Source organism: Ranitomeya variabilis, chromosome 4 (assembly GCF_051348905.1).
Source record: "Ranitomeya variabilis isolate aRanVar5 chromosome 4, aRanVar5.hap1, whole genome shotgun sequence".
In the NCBI taxonomy this organism is placed as follows: domain Eukaryota; kingdom Metazoa; phylum Chordata; class Amphibia; order Anura; family Dendrobatidae; genus Ranitomeya; species Ranitomeya variabilis.
The window spans coordinates 387,776,179-387,799,713 of record NC_135235.1 but is presented as its reverse complement, the minus strand read 5'-3'; the positions used below and the strand labels follow the sequence as shown (position 1 = coordinate 387,799,713).

Below are 23,535 nucleotides of genomic sequence, written 5' to 3'. Positions count from 1 at the left end.
GGAATCCTTTGGCAGAAATGACTGCTTCAATGCGGCGTGGCATGGAGGCAATCAGCCTGTGACACTGCTGAGATGTTATGGAGGCCCAGGATGCTTCAATAGCGGCCTTAAGCTCATCCAGAGTGTTGGGTCTTGCGTCTCTCAACTTTCTCTTCACAATATCCCACAGATTCTCTATGGGGTTCAGGTCAGGAGAGTTGGCTGGCCAATTGAGCACAGTAATACCATGGTCAGTAAACCATTTACCAGTGGTTTTGGCACTGTGAGCAGGTGCCAGGTCGTGCTGAAAAATGAAATCTTCATCTCCATAAAGCATTTCAGCCGATGGAAGCATGAAGTGCTCCAAAATCTCCTGATAGCTAGCTGCATTGACCCTGCCCTTGATGAAACACAGTGGACCAACACCAGCAGCTGACATGGCACCCCACACCATCACTGACTGTGGGTACTTGACACTGGACTTCAGGCATTTTGGCATTTCCTTCTCCCCAGTCTTCCTCCAGACTCTGGCACCTTGATTTCCGAATGACATGCAAAATTTGCTTTCATCAGAAAAAAGTACTTGGGACCACTTAGCAACAGTCCAGTGCTGCTTCTCTGTAGCCCAGGTCAGGCGCTTCTGCCGCTGTTTATGGTTCAAAAGTGGCTTTACCTGGGGAATGCGGCACCTGTAGCCCATTTCCTGCACACGCCTTTCCACACCAGACTCAGTCCACTGCTTCCTCAGGTTCCCCAAGGTCTGGAATCGGTCCTTCTCCACAATCTTCCTCAGGGTCCGGTCACCTCTTCTCGTTGTACAGCGTTTTCTGCCACATTGTTTCCTTCCAACAGACTTACCATTGAGGTGCCTTGATACAGCACTCTGGGAACAGCCTATTTGTTGAGAAATTTCTTTCTGGGTCTTACCCTCTTGCTTGAGGGTGTCAATGATGGCCTTCTTGACATCTGTCAGGTCGCTAGTCTTACCCATGATGGGGGTTTTGAGTAATGAACCAGGCAGGGAGTTTTTAAAAGCCTCAGGTATCTTTTGCATGTGTTTAGAGTTAATTAGTTGATTCAGAAGATTAGGGTAATAGGTCATTTAGGGTATGTGCACACGTTGCGGATTTCTTGCAGAAATTTCCTGAAGAAAACCGGAAATTTTCTGCAAGAAATCCGCATTTTTTTTTTTGCGTTTTTTTTCCGTTTTTTTCGCGTTTTTTTAGCATTCTGCAAGCGTAATTGGCTTGCAGAATGCTAAAGTTTTCCAAGCGATCTGTAGCATCGCTTGGAAAACTGACTGACAAGTTGGTCACACTTGTCAAACATACTGTTTGACAAGTGTGACCAACTTTTTACTATAGATGCAGCTTATGCAGCATCTATAGTAAAAGAGAGAATGTTTAAAAATAATAAAAAAAATAAAAAAATGCTTATACTCACCCAGACATCTCATCAGCGGCGTCCGTTCGTCTTCCTATAGCTGGTGTGTGCGCGCAGGACCTTCCGTGACGTCACGGTCACGTGAGCGGTCACATGACCGCTCACGACCAATCACAGGACAGTGACGTCATCGGCGAGGTCCTTCGCCGCACATCAGCTACAGGAACCGAACGGCAGCGTGCAGTGGAGGCGGGAAGACATCGAGGGTGAGTATATCGCTATTTTTTATTTTAATTCTTATTTTTTGACCACTTATATGGTGCCCAGTCCGTGGAGGAGAGTCTCCTCTCCTCCACCCTGGGTACCAACCGCACATAATCTGCTTACTTCCCGCATGGTGTGCACAGCCCCGTGCGGGAAGTAAGCAGATCAATGGACCCCTAGGTGTGCGGAATCCCCTGCAATTCCGCATTTTAATGAACATGTTGCTTTTTTTTCCGCGATGCGATTTTTTCGCGGAAAAAAAGGCTACATTTGCACAAAAAATGCGGAATACACTTAAAATAATAGGAGGCATATGTAAGCGTTTTTTTCGCGTTTTTATCACGTTTTTATAGCGAAAAAACGCGAAAAAAACGCGAAAAATACTGAACGTGTGCACATGGCCTTAGAGAACCTTTTCTTGATATGCTAATTTATTGAGACAGGTTTTTTGGGTTATCAGGAGTTGTATGCCAAAATCATCAGTATTAAAACAATAAAAGACCTGACAAATTTCAGTTGGTGGATAATGAATCTATAATATATGAAAGTTTAATTGTAATCATTACATTATGGTAAATAATGAAATTTAACACTATATGCTAATTTTTTGAGAAGGACCTGTACATACATACATACATACATACATACATACATACATATATATATTATGTGTGTGTATATATATATATATATATATATATATATATATATATATATATATAATATGTGTATGTATGTGTATATATATATATGTATATGTGCGTATGTGTATATATAAATATATATATATATATATAATAAAAATATAAATATATATACATAGTATAAATAAATATATGTGTCTGTGTATATATATATATATATATATATATATATATGTGACAATGTGTGCCTCACCCAATGAAAGTTCTGAATGGGCCCTATGTCTCCTTTCCATTTATCCTCACATTGTACTGGGTGTTATGGCAGTGCTAATTCTAACATTGAATGGTAATGCATTGAGATGACTCCCACTTTATTATCTATATTGCCAATGTTGTGTATTATTTTATTCAGAGGCAGATAACCTGTCGCCTCCAGCGACTCCACATGGTAAGTGTTTCTCAACTGCAAGAATCCGTTTGTGGCCATTCAACTTCCCCTTACAGCTTAACTACACTCACCGGCCACTTTATTAGGTACACCATGCTAGTAACGGGTTGGACCCCCTTTTGCCTTCAGAACTGCCTCAATTCTTCGTGGCATAGATTCAACAAGGTGCTGGAAGCATTCCTCAGAGATTTTGGTCCATATTGACATGATGGCATCACACAGTTGCCGCAGATTTGTCGGCTGCACATCCCAAAGATGCGCCATACAAGGCAGGATGGATCCATGCTTTCATGTTGTTTACGCCAAATTCTGACCCTACCATCCGAATGTCGCAGCAGAAATCGAGACTCATCAGACCAAGCAACGTTTTTCCAATCTTCTACTGTCCAATTTCGATGAGCTTGTACAAATTGTAGCCTCAGTTTCCTGTTCTTAGCTGAAAGGAGTGGTACCCGGTGTGGTCTTCTGCTGCTGTAGCCCATCTGCCTCAAAGTTCGACGCACTGTGCGTTCAGAGATGCTCTTAGGCCTACCTTGGTTGTAACGGGTGGCGATTTGAGTCACTGTTGCCTTTCTATCAGCTCGAACCAGTCTGCCCATTCTCCTCTGACCTCTGGCATCAACAAGGCATTTCCGCCCACAGAACTGCCGCTCACTGGATTTTTTTTCTTTTTCGGACCATTCTCTGTAAACCCTAGAGATGGTTGTGCGTGAAAATCCCAGTAGATCAGCAGTTTCTGAAATACTCAGACCAGCCCTTCTGGCACCAACAACCATGCCACGTTCAAAGGCACTCAAATCACCTTTCTTCCCCATACTGATGCTCGGTTTGAACTGCAGGAGATTGTCTTGACCATGTCTACATGCCTAAATGCACTGAGTTGCCGCCATGTGATTGGCTGATTAGAAATTAAGTGTTAACAAGAAGTTGGACAGGTGTACCTAATAAAGTGGCCGGTGAGTGTATGTCACCATTCATTGGCTGTGTCATCCTTATTTCTTTCTTTTTCTTTAGGTTAAACCCTCTAAGGATTAGTTCCCATGATGAGTTTTTGATGCTGCGTATTTTTGCTGATCAAAAACCGCAGTGTCTTACAGGTTTTTTTTATGCAGCCTAAACCGACCTGTGATGCATTTTTGTTAATCTGTGACATGTTAATTTCTCTTGCAGGGACGCTGAGTTTTATATGCAGATTTTCTCCATAGAATGGCATTAGACGTGAAAAATCTGCAGGTAGAAAATGCATATGTGTTTTTAGTGCAATTTTGAAGCGGAAACACACTAAAATGCACGTAATCTGCACATGACAGTATCAATAAAGTTATGTCAAAGCCAAATATCAAGAAGAATAAAAAACAAAACAGTTTTATTTAGAGCACGATACCAATAAGAGACAAAAATTGCAGCATAAAAACGCATTTAAAAAACACTAAAAAAATTCAATAGAAATCAAAATGTAAGCTACCATATTTTGTGGACTATAAGATGTACCTGTCATGTCGGACGCTGTTCAGACCAGGTCGTCCAACAGACAGCGGTAGTTCCGCTTTTGACAACTATTTGCTAATTGGCGTCGGCTAGATTTTGTCTAGCTGTTCCGGGGTTAATTTACCTGATCCTCGGATTGGAAGCTGGGCCGTGCCCATTGCCTTTAAATAGTTCTCCTGATCATTGGGCGTCGCCGATTATAGCTTCTGTCTTGTGCATTGTTATCTCGTTCCAGAGTGGAGAGCTGGTTGTTGGAGAATCGTTGCTGGTGGTGTATTTTCCTTTGTCTTATTTACTACTTCCTATATTTGTATTTATTTTGCCCTGCGCATTTTTAGTGAATTCCTGAGTGAATGCGGCGTGGTGTATATTTTCCTTTATCCTTGTCTGTGCTAACTGTGGGTATTGGAGTATTACATTCACTGGGTGGAGGGCGAAGGTTTTCAACTTAGGGATGAAACAGGAGGCAGGGTGAGGTTCGAGGCCTGGACATGCACACCATCAGTGTAAACTTCAGGTAGAGGGTCAGTCAGTATTTCCCTAGTCTGAGGGAAATTGCAGGGGCCCGGGTTATTTTGGGGCGCAAAATGGGGAAAATAATGTTAAAATGGGGGTCCATCTTGTAGTCCGCATTTAGCTTTCGGTGGAGCGGGATCACAGGATGCAGGGTCGCTGCTGAATGAAGCCAATGGCGGCATCACTGGGGTGATGCTGCAGGCCCTTTGCTAGGAAGAGGTAATAGCCAGGTAATAGAACTAACTACAACTGTCATCATCACCTGATCTCGCTGTAATCAGCAAGACAAGGTGACCCTGATGACAGTTGTAGTCAGCACCCACCGTCTGTGTATCGCACATATTAAAGGGAACCTGTCACCCCCACCGGCATCAGGGGCTTATCTACTGCATTCTGTAATGCTGTAGATAAGCCCCCGATGTATCCTGAAAGATGAGAGAAAAAAAAAAGGTTAGATTATACTCACCTGGGGGGCGGTCCGGTTCGATGGGCATCGCGGTGCAGGCCCCGGGAAAGGTCAGAGAGTCCCGGCACCTGCGCACTGCAGTACTTTGCTCTGCCCTCGACAGGGCAGACAAAGTACACCTGTGCAGGAGTCACAGCTTGAAGACAAGAAGAGGACGTCATCCTATGAAGATGGGAGACCCCGGACCAGACCGGGACGCCCATCAGATCGGACCGCCCACCCAGGTGAGTATAATCTAACCTTTATTTCTCATCTTTCAGGTTTCATCGGGGGCTTATCTACAGCATTGCAGAATGAAAGAAAGAATTCCCTTTAAATAAAATAATGCCCCCCCCCCCTTTTTTTTATGTTTTCCTAAAAAGCTGAGAGACAGCAGACTGCTGGGGGCCGTTATTGTTCCAGGAAGGGGCCAATAGTGATAAAGGTTCCCAGCCTGTTAATAAAAGCTCGCAGCTGTCTGCTTAGCCTTTACTGGTTAGTTAAAAGTGGGCTCCCCAAAAAATGACGTGGGGTCCCCCTTATTTTTACTAACTAAAATAGGCTAAACAGACTACAGCGGACTGATATTAATAGTCTGGGAAGGGGACATGGATATTGGTCCCCTCCCAGACTTAGAACACAAGACCTCAGTCGCCCCTGAAATGGCTCATTCATTAGATTCGCCAGTTCTGGCGTCTCTGCTCTTCCCACTTGCCCTGGTGCATTGGCCTTTGTAGTAATAGCTTTGGGGTTGTTGTCAGCTGGCTTATATCCTCTGACATCAAGCCCAGGGGTTATTAATGGAGAGGCGTCTATCAGACACCCCCCATTACTAATGCCATAGTCAAAATGAGTAAGGACACACACACAGAGAAAAATCCTTTAATTGTACAAATCGCTCCCCTGACAATTACCCTCTCTTATCAATCTAAAAATCAAAGTAATTCTCACCTGTCCGCCGTTAATCCATAATGAGGAGGTCCTACAGCGTTCCACAACTCTGCTACATCCGGATGGTGGGGTGAGAGGTGACATCAGTAAGGCTACTTTCACACTAGCGTCGTACGACGCACGACGAATTGCGACGTATCGACGCAAGCAGTGAAAGCGCCGCACAACGGGGGCAGCGGATGCTGTTTTTCAACGCATCCGCTGCCCCATTGTGATGTGTGGGGAGGCGGGGGCGGAGTTCCGGCCGCGCATGCGCGGTCGGAAAAGACGGTCATGACGCACCAAAAAATGTTACATGTAACGTTTTTGGTGGCGACGGTCCGACGCAACACGACGCAACCGTCGCACGACTGTTGCGACGTGTGGCAATGCGTCGCACTGCGTCTCTAATGCAAGTCTATGGAGAAAAAACGCATCCTGCAAGCACTTTTGCAGGATGCGTTTTTACTACTAAACGACGCATAGCGACGTGCAGTGCACGACGATAGTGTGAAAGTAGCCTAATGTGACAACTCTCCTCGCCAGCCGGTGCACAATGAATATACCGTGAGAAATTTCCCTCTTCAGTGATGAGCGGTGACGTCATTAAGGTTACGCAGGTCACAGGCAGCGGTTCTCTCAGTAAGCTCTGTGTGAGCCGGCCTGTGAACTGCTTTAAGCTTACCGACATCACCGCTCCCAGCGTGAGAAAAAAACACAATGAAAAAAACAAAAGTAACCTAATTTAGGTAATAGGTGCAGCGTCTAAAACTCACTAAAAGCTCATTGTAACGTATCCTAAGGCTTCTTTTAAACTTGCCGTGTTTTTGCTTCCCCAATAGATTTAGTCGGAGTGCCGTATTTACAGCCGTGAAAAAATATCGAGCCTGGGGCCACAAAAACAACGGAAGCTTGTTTTTACGGTGCACTGTGAAGACCATATTTGCGGTTCAACGTGTGTTTTTTCCCTACTATTCGAAACCAGAAAAACGTCGACCCGCAAGATTTTTACTGCCGTTTTTGCGGCAGACCGTGAAAATTATGGCAATTCGGCCCGCAAAAACGGACCGTGAAAAACACGGCAAGTGTAAAAGAAGCCTAAAAGAGAAGAATGGGAGAAGCATGGTTAGATGCAACCGTTAATAGGCTATGATCACACACTGGTTTTGCAGAAAAGAAGCTGCTTTTTACAGTAGGGGTAAAAGCTTGAAGTCTCAGGAGTCTCATGCACACAATTTTTTATTTTTTTTCCTGTCTGAATTTGAGAACTGCAGCGTTTTTGAAAACTACAGCATGTCAAGTCTTTCACCTTTTTTTTTTTTACCCATAGAAAGCAATGGGAGTGCATTATCGCTGCAAAAAATGTGGAAAATAGACTTGGGTGTGTATTTGCCGCCTTTTTGGTGAATAAACTTAACTTTATGAAGAAAGCACTCCCATCAAAGTTTTTATCCCCTTAAAGCGAATCTGTCACCAGGTTTGGCCGATACGGATTACAGCCATCATCTTTCAGGGCTTAGATAAAGCATTCTATAATGCTGTATATATGCCACCCAATCCGACCTGCAAGAGAAGAAAAATAAGTTTTATTATTCTCTCCTGGGGCGGGGGGGGGCGGTCTTGTCCGATGGGTGTCGCAGGTCCAAGTCCAGGTCCGGCACCTCCCATCTTCTTGCAATGTCGCCCTCCTGCTTGGTTCATGGCTTCACTGGGCCCCTCTGACCTTTCCCAGTGCCTGTGCACTGCAGGACTTTGCTCTGCCATCAACAGGGCAGATAAGTACACCGGGCGCAGGAGCCTCGATGCCGGGGAGCCATGAAGCAAGTAGGAGGGTGGCGTCGCAAGAAGATGGGGGGCTCCGAACCAGGACCTGCGACACCCATCGGACCGGTCTGCCCTGCAGGTGAGTATAATAAAACGGATTTTTCTTCTCTTGCAGGTCGTATCGGGCTTATAGAATGCTGTAGATAAGCCCATGAAAGGTGATGGCCGTAACTCGTATCGGCCAAACCTGGTCACAGGTTCTCTTTAAAGGAATTGCCAATGCTAGGGCAACCGCTTCTCATCGGCCCCTATAAAATGAAAAAGTTATGCTTTCCGGGGCTTATATAAGGATGTTGTGTCAAGTGAGGCCTGCGCTCAATCAGTACACTGTCCACACCTACAGATGTATAAGTAATCAAGAAGAGGTGGGGGCAGCGGCTAGCTATTGGGTCAGGAGTTAGAAGAAATTATAAATGCAGGGAAAAGAGACTTCATGTTTCTTCATAAATCAGAGAAAAGGGAAGAATTATCTGGGTAGAAAGGCTTAAAACATGCACTGTAGACAAATCACACCGGTAACCTGCACCAGTGGCTTACCACCCCCCCCCCCCTCCCCCCCAAGAATCGTACTTTCAACTATATTGGCATCATGGTCCTGGATGCTGATACATTTGAAAACAATGATGAGAGCTGATGCTCCCTCTCCCATCATTCCCCCCTCTGCATCTGAGCTCTGTGAAGCCTCAGTGCAGAGGGAGCGAAGATGTCACTATAGCACACCCTCAGAGCTGAGCAGTGCAGTAGACCACTACATAGACTGGAGCAGCTGGGGAACAGAGAGAGTTGAGTATTTATGTATGGAGGACTATATAGGCCCAAAATAATGTATGGAGGAATTTATGGGGCCATTAATACTGTATGGAGTTCTATGTGGGGCTCACTACACTGTATGGAGTACTATGTGGGGCCTACTACATTGTATGGAGTACTCTATGGGGGCCCATTGCATGGTATGGAGGACTATGTGGGGTCCATAATACTATATGGAGGACTATGTGGGCCCCATTATACTGTATGAATTACTTTTATGGGACCCATAATACTATAAGGAGCACTATGTGGGGCTTATAATACTGTATGGAGGACTGTGTATGGACTGTAATACTGTATGGAGGACTATGTGGGGACCGTAATACTGTATGGAGTACTGTGTGGGGCCGTAATACTGTATGGGGGTCTATGGGGCCCGTAATTCTGTATGGATCTCCTGTGTGGGGCCCATAATACTGTATGAAGGACTGTGTGGGAGCATGTAATACTTTATGGAAAAATGTGGATGGGGCATTATACTCTATGGAGGTGCTACATTGTATTCTATGAGGGTGGCTGCATTATATTCTGTGGGGGGCTGCATTGTATTCTATAGAGTGACTACATTATACTCCATGAGTGGGCTGCATTATACTTCTGTGGGGTGGCTGCATTATACTCCTATGGGGTGGCTGCATTATACTCCTATGGAGTGGCTGCATTCTACTTTATCATACTATGGGCAGTGCATTATACTATATGTACTATATGGAACCTGCATTATATGGTATGAAGGACTATGGGGATTTCATTATACTACATGAAGGACTATGGCGGGTGCATTAAGCTACATGGAGGACTCTGAGGAGTGTATTATACTATATGGAGGCCTATGGGAGCATATTATACTGTATGGAGGACAATATGGAGGGTTGAGAAGTGTATTTTAATATATGGAGAACTATGGGCTGCATAATACTATGGGAAGATGTATTATACTATATGGAGGACTATGGGGCACATTATACTATATGGAGGACTATGGGGCACATATATGGGGACTGGGGCACATTATTCTATATGGAGGACTATGGGGCACATCATATTATATGGAGGACTATTGGTGCAATATATTATGTGGAGGGCTATGGGGAGTGTATTATACAATGTGGAGGACTATGGGGAGTGTACTATACTATGGAGCACTGTGAGATGTGTATTATACTATATAGAGGACTATGGGGCACATTACATTATATGGAGGACTACGGGCAGTGTATTATACTATGTGGAGGACTATGGGGAGTGTACTATACTACAGTGCCTTGCGAAAGTATTCGGCTCCCTGGAACTTTTCAACCTTTTCCCACATATCATGCTTCAAACATAAAGGTACCAAATGTAAATTTTTGGTGAAGAATCAACAACAAGTAGAACACAATTGTGAAGTTGAACGAAATTTATTGGCTATTTTAAATTTTTAACATACTTATCCCACAGTTGATCAGACTGTGGCACTTCTTTTGACCACAGTCTGATCAACTGTGGGATAAGTATGTTATAGTTTTACATGAAGTGTTGCCCACTCCCGTTTTGGGAATATGGGCTTGGGTATTATGCTTACAAGATATTTTAAATTTTTGTGGAAATTCAAAAACTGAAAAGTGGGGCGTGCAATATTATTTGTCCCCTTTACTTTCAGTGCAGCAAACTCACTCCAGAAGTTCATTGTGGATCTCTGAATGATCCAATGTTGTCCTAAATGCCTAATGATGATAAATATAATCCACCTGTGTGTAATCAAGTCTCCGTACAAATGCACCTGCTCTGTGATAGTCTCAGGGTTCTGTTTGAAGCACAGAGAGCATCATGAAGACCAAGGAACACAACAGGCAGGTCTGTGATACTGTTGTGGAGAAGTTTAAAGCGGGATTTGGATACAAAATGATTTCCAAAACTTTAAGCATCCCAAGGAGCACTGTGCAAGCGATCATATTGAAATGGAAGGAGTATCATACCACTGCAAATCTACCAAGACCCGGCCCTCTAAACTTTCATCTCAAACAAGGAAAAGACTGATCAGAGATGCAGCCAAGAGGCCCATGATCACTCTGGATGAACTGCAGAGATCTACAGCTGAGGTGGGACAGTCTGTCCATAGGACAACAATCAGTCGGACACTGCACAGATCTGGCCTTTATGGAAGAGTGGCAAGAAGAAAGCCATTTCTCAAAGATATCCATAAAAAGTGTTGTTTAAAGTTTGCAAGAAGCCACCTGGGAGACACACCAATCATGTGGAAGAAGGTGCTCTGGTCAGATGAAACCAAAATTGAACTTTTTGGCAACAATGCCAAACGATATCTTTGGCGTAAAGGCAACACCGCTCATCACCCTGAACACACCATCCCCACTGTCAAACATGTTGGTGGCAGCATCATGGTTTGGGCCTGCTTTTCTTCAGCAGGGACTGGGAAGATGGTTAAAATTGATGGGAAGATGGATGGAGCCAAATACAGGACCATTCTTGAAGAAAACCTGTTCGAGTCTGCAAAAGACCTGAGACTGGGATGGAGATTTGTCTTCCAACAAGACAATGATCCCAAACATAAAGCAAAATCTACAATGGAATGGTTTTAAAATAAACGTATCCAGGTGTTAGAATTGCCAAGTCAAAGTCCAGACCTCAATCCAATCGAGAATCTGTGGAAAGAGCTGAAAATTGCTGTTCACGAACGACCTCCATCAAACCTCACTGAGCTCGAGCTGTTTGCCAAGGAAGAATGGGCAAGAATTTCAGTCTCTCGATGTACAAAACTGATAGAGACATACCCAAAGCAACTTGCAGCTGTTATCGCAGCAAAAGGTGGCGCAACAAAGTATTACGTTAAAGGGGCTGAATAATATTGCACGCCCCACTTTTCAGTTTTTGAATTTCCACAAAAATTTAAAATAACCAATAAATTTTGTTCAACTTCACAATTGTGTTCCACTTGTTGTTTCTTCACCAAAAATTTACATTTGGTATCTTTATGTTTGAAGCATGATATGTGGGTTAAAGGTTGAAAAGTTCCAGGGGGACGAATACTTTCGCAAGGCACTGTATGTGGAGCACTGTGAGATGTGCATTGTATTATATGGAGGACTATGGGGCACATTACAATATCATACCTCCCAACTTTTGAAGCTGGGAAAGAGGGACAAAGTTTTCGGCGTGCAACGAGCGCCGCGGCAAATTTTAGGCCACGCCTCTGACCACACCCATTCATAATTAGTCACACCCATATCCACATCCCAACCACACCCATTTAGCACTGCTGATCACACTGTTTCATATACAATAATTATAAACAAAAAAATATGGCCACACAGTGCTGTTATACACACTGTATAATGGCCACGCATGATGCTCCATACTGTATAATGACCGCACATGATGCTCCATACTGTATGACCGCACATGATGCTCCATACTGTATAATGACCGCACATGATGCTCCATACTGTATAATGACCGCACATGATGCTCCATACTGTATATTGGCTGCACATGATGCTCCGTACTGTATAATGGCCCCACATGATGCTCCATACTGTATAATGACCCCACATGATGCTCCATACTGTACAATGACCGCACATGATGCTCCATACTGTATAATGACCGCACATGATGCTCCATACTGTATAATGACTGCACATGATGCTCCATACTGTATAATGACCCCACATGATGCTCCATACTGTGTAATGACTGCACATGATGCTCCATACTGTATAATGACCGCACGTGATGCTCCATACTGTATAATGGCCCCACATGATGCTCCATTCTGTATAATGACCACACATGATGCTCCATAATGTATAATGACCGCACATAATGCTCCATACTGTATAATGGCCCCACATGATGCTCCATTCTGTATAATGACCACACATGATGCTCCATACTGTATAATGACCGCACATGATGCTCCATACTGTATATTGGCCGCACATGATACTTTGTACCGTATAATGGCCACACATAGCTACTCCTACACACGCGGCTGCGCTCCGTACACTTTGCACACACGGCTCCGCTCCGTACATATGAGCTCCGCTCCATACACCTCATACACACACGGCTCCGCTCCGTACACCTCGTACACACGCGGCTCCGCTCCGAACACCTCGTACACATTTAGCTCTGCTCCGTACACCTCATACACACACGGCTCCGCTCCGTACACCTCATACACACACAGCTCTGCTCCATACACCTCGTACACATTCAGCTCTGCTCCATACACCTCGTACACATTCAGCTCCGCTCCATACACCTCGTTCACATTCAGCTACGCTCCATACACCTCGTTCACATTCAGCTCTGCTCCATACACCTCGTTCACATTCAGCTCCGCTCCATACACCTCGTTCACATTCAGCTCCGCTCCATACACCTCGTTCACATTCAGCTCCGCTCCATACACCTTGTACACATTTACCTCTGCTCCGTACACCTCGTACACATTTAGCTCCGCTCCGTACACCTCGTACATATTCAGCTCCGCTCCGTACACTTCATACACACGGCTCCGCAACATACACCTCATACACACGGCTCTGCTCCATACACCTTGTACACACGGCTCCGCTCCGTACACCTTGTACACATTCAGCTCCGCACCGTACACCTTGTACACATTCAGGTCCGCTCCGTACACCTCGTACACATTCAGCTCCGCTCCGTACACCTCGTACACACACGGCTCTGCTCCGTACACCTCGTACACACGGCTCTGCTCCGTACACCTCGCACACACTCATCTCCGCTCCATGCACCTCGTACACACACGGCTCCGCTCTGTACACCTCATACACACGGCTCCGCTCCATACACTTCATACACACACGGCTCCGCTCCATACATTTCATACACATTCAGCTCCGCTCCGTACACCTCATACACACGGCTCCGCTCCATGCACCTTGTACACATTCACCTCTGCTCCATACACCTCGTACACATACGGCTCCGCTCCATAAACCTCAAACACGGCTCTGCTCCATACACCTCGTACGCACATGGCTCTGCTACATCCGCACTGTACATCTGACCCCACACAAGGCATTACTTACCTCATCCAGCAGCACCATGTGGCAAGTTGCCAACCAGCAAAGCCGAGTCCTGCAATCCACGGAGGTCCCGATCATGTGACCCCTGACTCCTCCCCTCCTGTGACCTCATCACAGGTCCTGTGCGCACAAAGCAGGCAGCCAATATGTGGTGTAAGGCTCTGCGGGTGCAGGGATGACCGGATGATATGTACTGCACTGCATACGGAAGGGTAAGGGGCATGGCTTAACACAACGGGGAGTGTCAGCTGCTTCTGTCTGCGGGAAGCAGAGTGTCCCGTGCTGGACAGCGGGGCAAAGGCTCAAAACCAGGACAGTCCCGCAGAATGAGGGACGGTTGGGAGCTATGACAATATACGGAGGACTATGGGGTGTATTATACTAAACAAGCAAAATGCTGCCTATTCATCAAGTGATTGGATTGTTTATGCTGGAACATAAATCATTGTTCTCAGCAGCACATCGCCAGTGTAAACTGTAGATGTGCTGATAACATGATATGTATGGGTGCACATTGATCTATTAATGATCACTCTGTCCCCATCATTGTTCCTCAGTTGGTGTAAAGCACTGGGAAACAAGCATTGAAGGACTTCAATATTGTCGATCACACTCATTTATCGTCCTGAACTCAGCGCATGTAAATACAACCAGAATGTTTCTGAGTGACGATGTGATATGTGAGCATATGGGGCCCCATTTTAAACTTTTGCCCAGGTCCCCACTTTGTCTAAAACCAGCCCTGAAAGCAATTTATATATAAATAGTAAAATATTTTCTCACAAACTTATGGGTCAGGCTTCTTTTACACATTCGGGGTTTTTTGCGGTCCGTTATTGCGGGTCGTATAGCCACAATTTTCAAGGTCTGCCGCAATAACGGACTACAAAAAACTTGCGGATCGCCGTTCTTCAGGTTTCCAATACTATAGAAATAGCATAGATCCCAACCGTCACTCATTGTGCGGGACTGTCCCGGTTTTGTTGCTTCGCCCCGCTGTCCAGCACGGGACTCTCTGATCCCGCCCCCCGCCCGCTCTCCCTCCTTGAAGACGATACTCACCTCACCTTGCTCCAGCGATGCCTGGTCTCCGCGTGCACAGCTCGTCCTGAATGAGCGGTCACGTGGCACCACTCATTAAGGTCATGAATATGCGCATATTCATGACCTTAATGAGCGGTATCACGTGACCGCTCACGCAGGAAGAAGGTGCTGCGCCGGGCATCGGGACAGAGCGAGGGGGATGTCGGCGCGGCCGCGCGATGTGAGACAGGTGAGTATGAGGGACGGGGGATGGGGGGATGAAGGAGGACATAAGCCGGCGCGCCATGCAAGATGGGAGCGGGGGGTGGAGAGATAAGCCATGCATTCAGGGGGGAATAGGAGCCATGCATACAGGAGGGGGAATATGAGCCTTGCATTCAGGGGGGGGGGAATATGAGCCATGCATTCAGGGGGGAGAATATGAGCCTTGCATTCGGGGGGATATGAGCCATACATACAGGGGGGGATATGAGCCATACATACAGGGGGGCAATATGAGCCATGCATTCAGGGGGGGGGGGGATATGAGCCATGCATGCAGGGGGGGGGAATATGAGCCATGCAATCGCGGGGGAATATGAGCCATGCATACAGGGGGGCAATATGAGCCATGCATACAGGAGGGGGGGATATGAGCCATGTATATGGGATGGGAGGGAGATGAGTCATGCATACAGGGGGGGGGAATATGAGCCATGCATACAGGAGTGAGGGGTATCATGTGGGATTATACAGTTTGGAGCACTGTGTGACCATTATACACTATGGAGCATCATGTGTGGCCATTATACACTATGGAGCACTGTGTGTGGCCATTTTACAGTATGGAGCATCATGTGGGGTGATTATACAGTATGGAGCACTGTGTGGCCATATTTTTTTTTGTTTATAATTATTGTATATAAAACAGTGTGATCAGCAGTGCTAAATGGGTGTGGTTGGGACGTGGATATGGGTGTGACTAATTATGAATGGGTGTGGTCAGAGGTGTGGCCTAAAATGTGTCCCTCTTTCCCATCTTCAAAAGTTGGGAGGTATGGAAATAGTATTGGAAAAAAACCGACATTCCGCAAAACCGGAAGTCACGGTGCATCGCAAAAACAAGCTTCCATTGTTTTTGCGGCCCCATTGATTTTCAATAATAAAACGTGCACTCTGGAGTTAATGAAGTAGGTGCTGGTTGAACTCGGAGAGATCCAGACCATTCAGAAATAGAAGAAAACAACCGCACTCAGATTGTATATTTGCGTCATAAATGTGAAGAATTTTAATAGGAACACCACAGTGGTATAATCAGTTGCTGAGGTAACGTTTCGACCCTTATATGGGCCTTTGTCAAACCTCACTGAAAAAATGCAGAAAAACATAATATTAGAAATCATGTGTAACATAAAGCAAAATTATACATATACAGTTACAATATATAGAGCAGGAGAATGTGAAAAGGATACCAACAAGGGGCAGCATGCAAAATTAGGCAGCATACAAAAGTAGCGGGGAACCCATATAAAAATTACTATGCACAATATCACAATATAATATATACAAATATATACACTGTGGTGTTCCTATTAAAATTCTTCACATTTATGACGCAAATATACAATCTGAGTGCGGTTCTTTTCTTCTATTCCATTGATTTTCAATGGCGTCTGTGTCCGTAAGCCGTGAAAAAGATTGAGCAGGCTCGATCTTTTTTGACAGCCGTAAATATGGCCCTCACAGCCATACGGCGCACCGTGAAATAATTGCGGCCCGTTTTTGCAGCCCCATAAAAATCTATTGGGGCCACAAAACAACGGTATGTGTAAAAGAAGCCTAAGGCTACTTTCACACTAGCGTTAACTGCAATACGTCGCAAATGCGTATTTTTGCCGAAAATACGCATCCAGCAAAAGTTCTTGCTGGATACGTTTTTTCGTCATAGACTAACATTAGTGACGCATTTGCGACGCATTGCCAAACGTTGCGTCCGTTTTGCGACGCTTGGGCGTGTGGTAGCGGACCGTCGGGAGAAAAAAACGTTACATGTAACGTTTTTTGCTCCCGACGGTCCGCTTTTTCCGACCGCGCATGCGCGGCCGGAACTCCGCCCCCACCTCCCCGCACTTCCCCGCACCTCACAATGGGGCAGCGGATGCGTGGGAAAAGTGCATCCGCTGCCCCTGTTGTGCGACGGAGACCACGCTAGCGTCGGGAACGTCGGCCCGACGCACAGCGACAGGTCTTTCCCGACGCTAGTGTGAAAGTAGCCTAAGGTGCATGTGCTATAATTAAGCCAGAGCTGGTATGTCACTCTCCATAAGGAGAAACGTTACCCCTTAGACCCCAGTCCAGAGCTTCTCACCTAGCCAAATCAGTTCTCATGCTTCACACTGACGAGGGCCAACAGCCCGAAACACCGTGTCTGCGAATTGAGATACTGATTTGGCTTTTATCCTAAGTCATATTGCACGACTCGTTAGAGGGTTGATTGTGACTTGTAGGATCGCTACTTCCAACAGGTGGCGCTATAGAGTAAAGTCCTCTTTTTCTCTGAAGAGACAATTTGCATATGTGCTATAATTGTAATTTTAATGTGAACTAGTTACGCTAGCTATTTCATACAGCGGTACATTAAAAGACCGTGCATTGCGCCTGGGGAAGAATTCTAATGGGACAACCTTTTTAACCCCTTTCTGCCAGCTGACGGAATAGTACGTCAGCTGGCAGATCCCCTTCTTTGAGGTGGGCTCCGGCGCTGAGCCCACCTTAAAGCCGCGACATGTCAGCTGTTCTGTACAGCTGACATGTGCGCGCAATGAGCGCGAGCGGAATCGCGATCTGCCCGCGCCCATTAACTAGTTAAATGCCGCCGTCAAGCGCTGACAGCGGCATTTAACTAGCGCTCCCGGCCGCACGGCCGGAAGTGCTCGCACTGCTGACCCCCGTCACATGATCGGGGGTCAGCGGTGCATCGCCATAACAACCAGAGGTCTCCTTGAGACCTCTATGGTTGTTGATGGCCGAATGCTTTGAGCGCCACCCTGTGGTCGGCGCTCAAAGTACACCTGCCTTTCTGCTACATAGAGGTGATCTGTGCTTCACCTCTATCTAGCAGAGGCGATCGAGTTGTGCATGCTTCTAGCCTCCTATGGAGGCTATTGAAGCATGCCAAAATTAAGAAAAAAAAGTGTTTAAAAATATTAAAAAAATTAAAAAAATATAAAAGTTCAAATCACCCCCCTTTCGCCCCAATCAAAATAAAATAATTAAAAAAAAATCAAACCTACACACATTTGGTATTGCCGCGTTCAGAATCGCCCGATCTATCAATAAAAACAAAGGATTAACCTGACCGCTAAATGGCGTAGCGAGAAAAAAAATCAAAACGCCAAAATTACGTTTTTTGGTCGCCGCGACATTGCATTAAAATGCAATAACGGGAATTCAAAAGAACGTATATGCACCAATATGGTATCATTAAAAACGCCAGCTCGGCACGCAAAAAATAAGCCCTCACCCGACCCCAGATCATGAAAATTGGAGACGCTACGGGTATCGGAAAATCGCGCAATTTATTTATTTTTTTTTAGCAAACTTTGGAATTTTTTTTCACCACTTAGATAAAAAGTAACCTAGACATGTTAGGTGTCTAAGAACTCGTAATGACCTGGAGAATCATAATAGCAGGTCAGTTTTAGCATTTGGTGAACCTAGCAAAAAAGCCAAACAAAAAACAAGCGTGAGATTGCACTTTTTTTGCAATTTCATCACACTTGGAATTTTTTTCCCGTTTTCTAGTACACAACATGGTAAAACCAATGGTATCGTTCAAAAGTACATCTCGTCCCGCAAAATATAAGCCCTCACATGGCCATATTGACGGAAAAATAAAAAAGTTATGGCTCTGGGAAGGAGGGGAGCGAAAAACGAAAACGAATAAACGGAAAAAGCTCCGGGGGTGAAGGGGTTGAGAATTTAGACCACAAGAAAATGGCTGCCATTCTCCTGCCTTGAGGACAGATTAAGAACTACAGAGCCTTTCCCAGGTTACTGTAACTAGGTCAACACAATGACGTCACTCTACCCATATATGGGCACTGCACAGCAGAAAATGTAAGGGAGCTGACTACGAGTGAGGGGGTGTGGCCAGGCAGATAACGTTACCACCTGCCTTCAGGAAAACAACGGCGAGACAGGAAGTGGAGGTAACAAAGAGGAGGTGCAGTTAACAAAGAGGAGGTGCAGGTAACGGGGCTTGTGCGGCTGGAGGCGTGGAGTGTACCACTCGGGAGCAGAATTAGGGGCTGAGGGATGGACCACAGCAGATGCAGAATGGAGTGCCTGGTAGAGCACAAGGGGAGCAGAGCAGAATGGGTGATGTGGACTGTAGTGTCCTCAGATGCGCTCTGCCCTCCGGGCATGCCACAGGCGGAGGACACTAGTGGCGGGATTAACCAGTGACGGGCTGGCCTTAGGGCTGTGATAGACCACATGGGAAGCACAGTGCTGGCTAACCTCAGTATTGTACTGCAGGAGGAGTGGGATGTGGTGTCCTCTCTGTGGGATCAGTAACCGGAGGAGTGGGATGTGGTGTCCTCTCTGTGGGATCAGTAACAGGAGGAGTGGGATGTGGTGTCCTGTCTGTGGGATCAGTAACAGGAGGAGTGGGATGTGGTGTCCTCTCTGTGGGATCAGTAACAGGAGGAGTGGGATGTGGTGTCCTCCCTGTGGGATCAGTAACAGGAGGAGTGGGATGTGGTGTCCTCTCTGTGGGATCAGTAACAGGAGGAGTGGGATGTGGTGTCCTCCCTGTGGGATCAATAACAGGAGGAGTGGGATGTGGTGTCCTGTCTGTGGGATCAGTAACAGGAGGAGTGGGATGTGGTGTCCTGTCTGTGGGATCAGTAACAGGAGGAGTGGGATGTGGTGTCCTGTCTGTGGGATCAGTAACAGGAGGAGTGGGATGTGGTGTCCTCTCTGTGGGATCAGTAACAGGAGGAGTGGGATGTGGTGTCCTCCCTGTGGGATCAATAACAGGAGGAGTGGGATGTGGTGTCCTGTCTGTGGGATCAGTAACAGGAGGAGTGGGATGTGGTGTCCTGTCTGTGGGATCAGTAACAGGAGGAGTGGGATGTGGTGTCCTGTCTGTGGGATCAGTAACAGGAGGAGTGGGATGTGGTGTCCTGTCTGTGGGATCAGTAACAGGAGGAGTGGGATGTGGTGTCCTGTCTGTGGGATCAGTAACAGGAGGAGTGGGATGTGGTGTCCTCTCTGGGATTAATAACAGGAGGAGTGGGTTGTGGTGTACTCTGTGGGATCAGTAACAGGAGGAGTGGGATGTGGTGTCCTCTCTGTGGGATTAATAACAGGAGGAGTGGGATGTGGTGTCCTCTCTGTGGGATCAGTAACAGGAGGAGTGGAATGTGGTGTACTCTCTGTGGGATCAGTAACAGGAGGAGTGGGATGTGGTGTCCTCCCTGTGGGATCAATAACAGGAGGAGTGGGATGTGGTGTCCTGTCTGTGGGATCAGTAACAGGAGGAGTGGGATGTGGTGTCCTGTCTGTGGGATCAGTAACAGGAGGAGTGGGATGTGGTGTCCTGTCTGTGGGATCAGTAACAGGAGGAGTGGGATGTGGTGTCCTCTCTGTGGGATTAATAACAGGAGGAGTGGGTTGTGGTGTACTCTGTGGGATCAGTAACAGGAGGAGTGGGATGTGGTGTCCTCTCTGTGGGATTAATAACAGGAGGAGTGGGATGTGGTGTCCTCTCTGTGGGATCAGTAACAGGAGGAGTGGAATGTGGTGTACTCTCTGTGGGATCAGTAACAGGAGGAGTGGGATGTGGTGTCCTCCCTGTGGGATCAATAACAGGAGGAGTGGGATGTGGTGTCCTGTCTGTGGGATCAGTAACAGGAGGAGTGGGATGTGGTGTCCTGTCTGTGGGATCAGTAACAGGAGGAGTGGGTTGTGGTGTACTCTGTGGGATCAGTAACAGGAGGAGTGGGATGTGGTGTCCTCTCTGTGGGATTAATAACAGGAGGAGTGGGATATGGTGTCCTCTCTGTGGGATCAGTAACAGGAGGAGTGGAATGTGGTGTACTCTCTGTGGGATCAGTAACAGGAGGAGTGGGATGTGGTGTCCTCTCTGTGGGATCAGTAACAGGAGGAGTGGGATGTGGTGTCCTCTCTGTGGGATCAGTAACAGGAGGAGTGGGATGTGGTGTCCTCTCTGTGGGATCAATAACAGGAGGAGTGGGATGTGGTGTCCTGTCTGTGGGATCAGTAACAGGAGGAGTGGGATGTGGTGTACTGTCTGTGGGATCAGTAACAGGAGGAGTGGGATGTGGTGTACTCTCTGTGGGATCAATAACAGGAGGAGTGGGATGTGGTGTCCTCTCTGTGGGATCAATAACAGGAGGAGTGGGATGTGGTGTCCTCTCTGTGGGATTAATAACAGGAGGAGTGGGATGTGGTGTCCTCTCTGTGGGATCAATAACAGGAGGAGTGGGATGTGGTGTCCTCCCTGTGGGATCAATAACAGGAGGAGTGGGATGTGGTGTCCTGTCTGTGGGATCAGTAACAGGAGGAGTGGGATGTGGTGTCCTGTCTGTGGGATCAGTAACAGGAGGAGTGGGATGTGGTGTACTCTGTGGGATCAGTAACAGGAGGAGTGGGATGTGGTGTCCTCTCTGTGGGATCAATAACAGGAGGAGTGGGATGTGGTGTCCTCCCTGTGGGATCAATAACAGGAGGAGTGGGATGTGGTGTCCTGTCTGTGGGATCAGTAACAGGAGGAGTGGGATGTGGTGTCCTGTCTGTGGGATCAGTAACAGGAGGAGTGGGATGTGGTGTCCTCTCTGTGGGATCAGTAACAGGAGGAGTGGGATGTGGTGTCCTCCCTGTGGGATCAATAACAGGAGGAGTGGGATGTGGTGTCCTGTCTGTGGGATCAGTAACAGGAGGAGTGGGATGTGGTGTCCTGTCTGTGGGATCAGTAACAGGAGGAGTGGGATGTGGTGTCCTGTCTGTGGGATCAGTAACAGGAGGAGTGGGATGTGGTGTCCTGTCTGTGGGATCAGTAACAGGAGGAGTGGGATGTGGTGTCCTGTCTGTGGGATCAGTAACAGGAGGAGTGGGATGTGGTGTACTCTGTGGGATCAGTAACAGGAGGAGTGGGATGTGGTGTCCTCTCTGTGGGATCAATAACAGGAGGAGTGGGATGTGGTGTCCTCCCTGTGGGATCAATAACAGGAGGAGTGGGATGTGGTGTCCTGTCTGTGGGATCAGTAACAGGAGGAGTGGGATGTGGTGTCCTGTCTGTGGGATCAGTAACAGGAGGAGTGGGATGTGGTGTCCTCTCTGTGGGATCAGTAACAGGAGGAGTGGGATGTGGTGTCCTCCCTGTGGGATCAATAACAGGAGGAGTGGGATGTGGTGTCCTGTCTGTGGGATCAGTAACAGGAGGAGTGGGATGTGGTGTCCTGTCTGTGGGATCAGTAACAGGAGGAGTGGGATGTGGTGTCCTGTCTGTGGGATCAGTAACAGGAGGAGTGGGATGTGGTGTCCTGTCTGTGGGATCAGTAACAGGAGGAGTGGGATGTGGTGTCCTGTCTGTGGGATCAGTAACAGGAGGAGTGGGATGTGGTGTCCTGTCTGTGGGATCAGTAACAGGAGGAGTGGGATGTGGTGTACTCTGTGGGATCAGTAACAGGAGGAGTGGGATGTGGTGTCCTCTCTGTGGGATTAATAACAGGAGGAGTGGGATGTGGTGTCCTCTCTGTGGGATCAGTAACAGGAGGAGTGGAATGTGGTGTACTCTCTGTGGGATCAGTAACAGGAGGAGTGGGATGTGGTGTCCTCCCTGTGGGATCAATAACAGGAGGAGTGGGATGTGGTGTCCTGTCTGTGGGATCAGTAACAGGAGGAGTGGGATGTGGTGTCCTGTCTGTGGGATCAGTAACAGGAGGAGTGGGATGTGGTGTCCTCTCTGTGGGATTAATAACAGGAGGAGTGGGTTGTGGTGTACTCTGTGGGATCAGTAACAGGAGGAGTGGGATGTGGTGTCCTCTCTGTGGGATTAATAACAGGAGGAGTGGGATGTGGTGTCCTCTCTGTGGGATCAGTAACAGGAGGAGTGGAATGTGGTGTACTCTCTGTGGGATCAGTAACAGGAGGAGTGGGATGTGGTGTCCTCCCTGTGGGATCAATAACAGGAGGAGTGGGATGTGGTGTCCTGTCTGTGGGATCAGTAACAGGAGGAGTGGGATGTGGTGTCCTGTCTGTGGGATCAGTAACAGGAGGAGTGGGATGTGGTGTCCTGTCTGTGGGATCAGTAACAGGAGGAGTGGGATGTGGTGTCCTGTCTGTGGGATCAGTAACAGGAGGAGTGGGATGTGGTGTCCTCTCTGTGGGATTAATAACAGGAGGAGTGGGATGTGGTGTCCTCTCTGTGGGATCAGTAACAGGAGGAGTGGAATGTGGTGTACTCTCTGTGGGATCAGTAACAGGAGGAGTGGGATGTGGTGTCCTCTCTGTGGGATCAGTAACAGGAGGAGTGGGATGTGGTGTCCTCTCTGTGGGATCAGTAACAGGAGGAGTGGGATGTGGTGTCCTCTCTGTGGGATCAATAACAGGAGGAGTGGGATGTGGTGTCCTGTCTGTGGGATCAGTAACAGGAGGAGTGGGATGTGGTGTACTGTCTGTGGGATCAGTAAC

The 23,535-nt window shown here is 47.1% G+C and overlaps 1 protein-coding gene across 4 annotated transcripts in view; it reads left to right on the top strand.

Annotated features, from left to right (window-relative positions):
- The first annotated feature begins 18,724 nt into the window (after positions 1-18,724).
- Positions 18,725-23,535, top strand: part of LOC143764855 (uncharacterized) — a 52,541-nt gene continuing 47,730 nt past the window's right edge. The window contains exon 1 of one of the 4 annotated variants that reach the window (XM_077250890.1): positions 18,725-19,025. The gene's annotated coding sequence lies outside the window, so the exon portion shown is untranslated. Of the gene's footprint in view, positions 19,165-23,535 lie in introns of all 4 variants that reach the window. The other 3 variants (XM_077250892.1, XM_077250889.1, XM_077250891.1) reach the window with 3 other exon arrangements.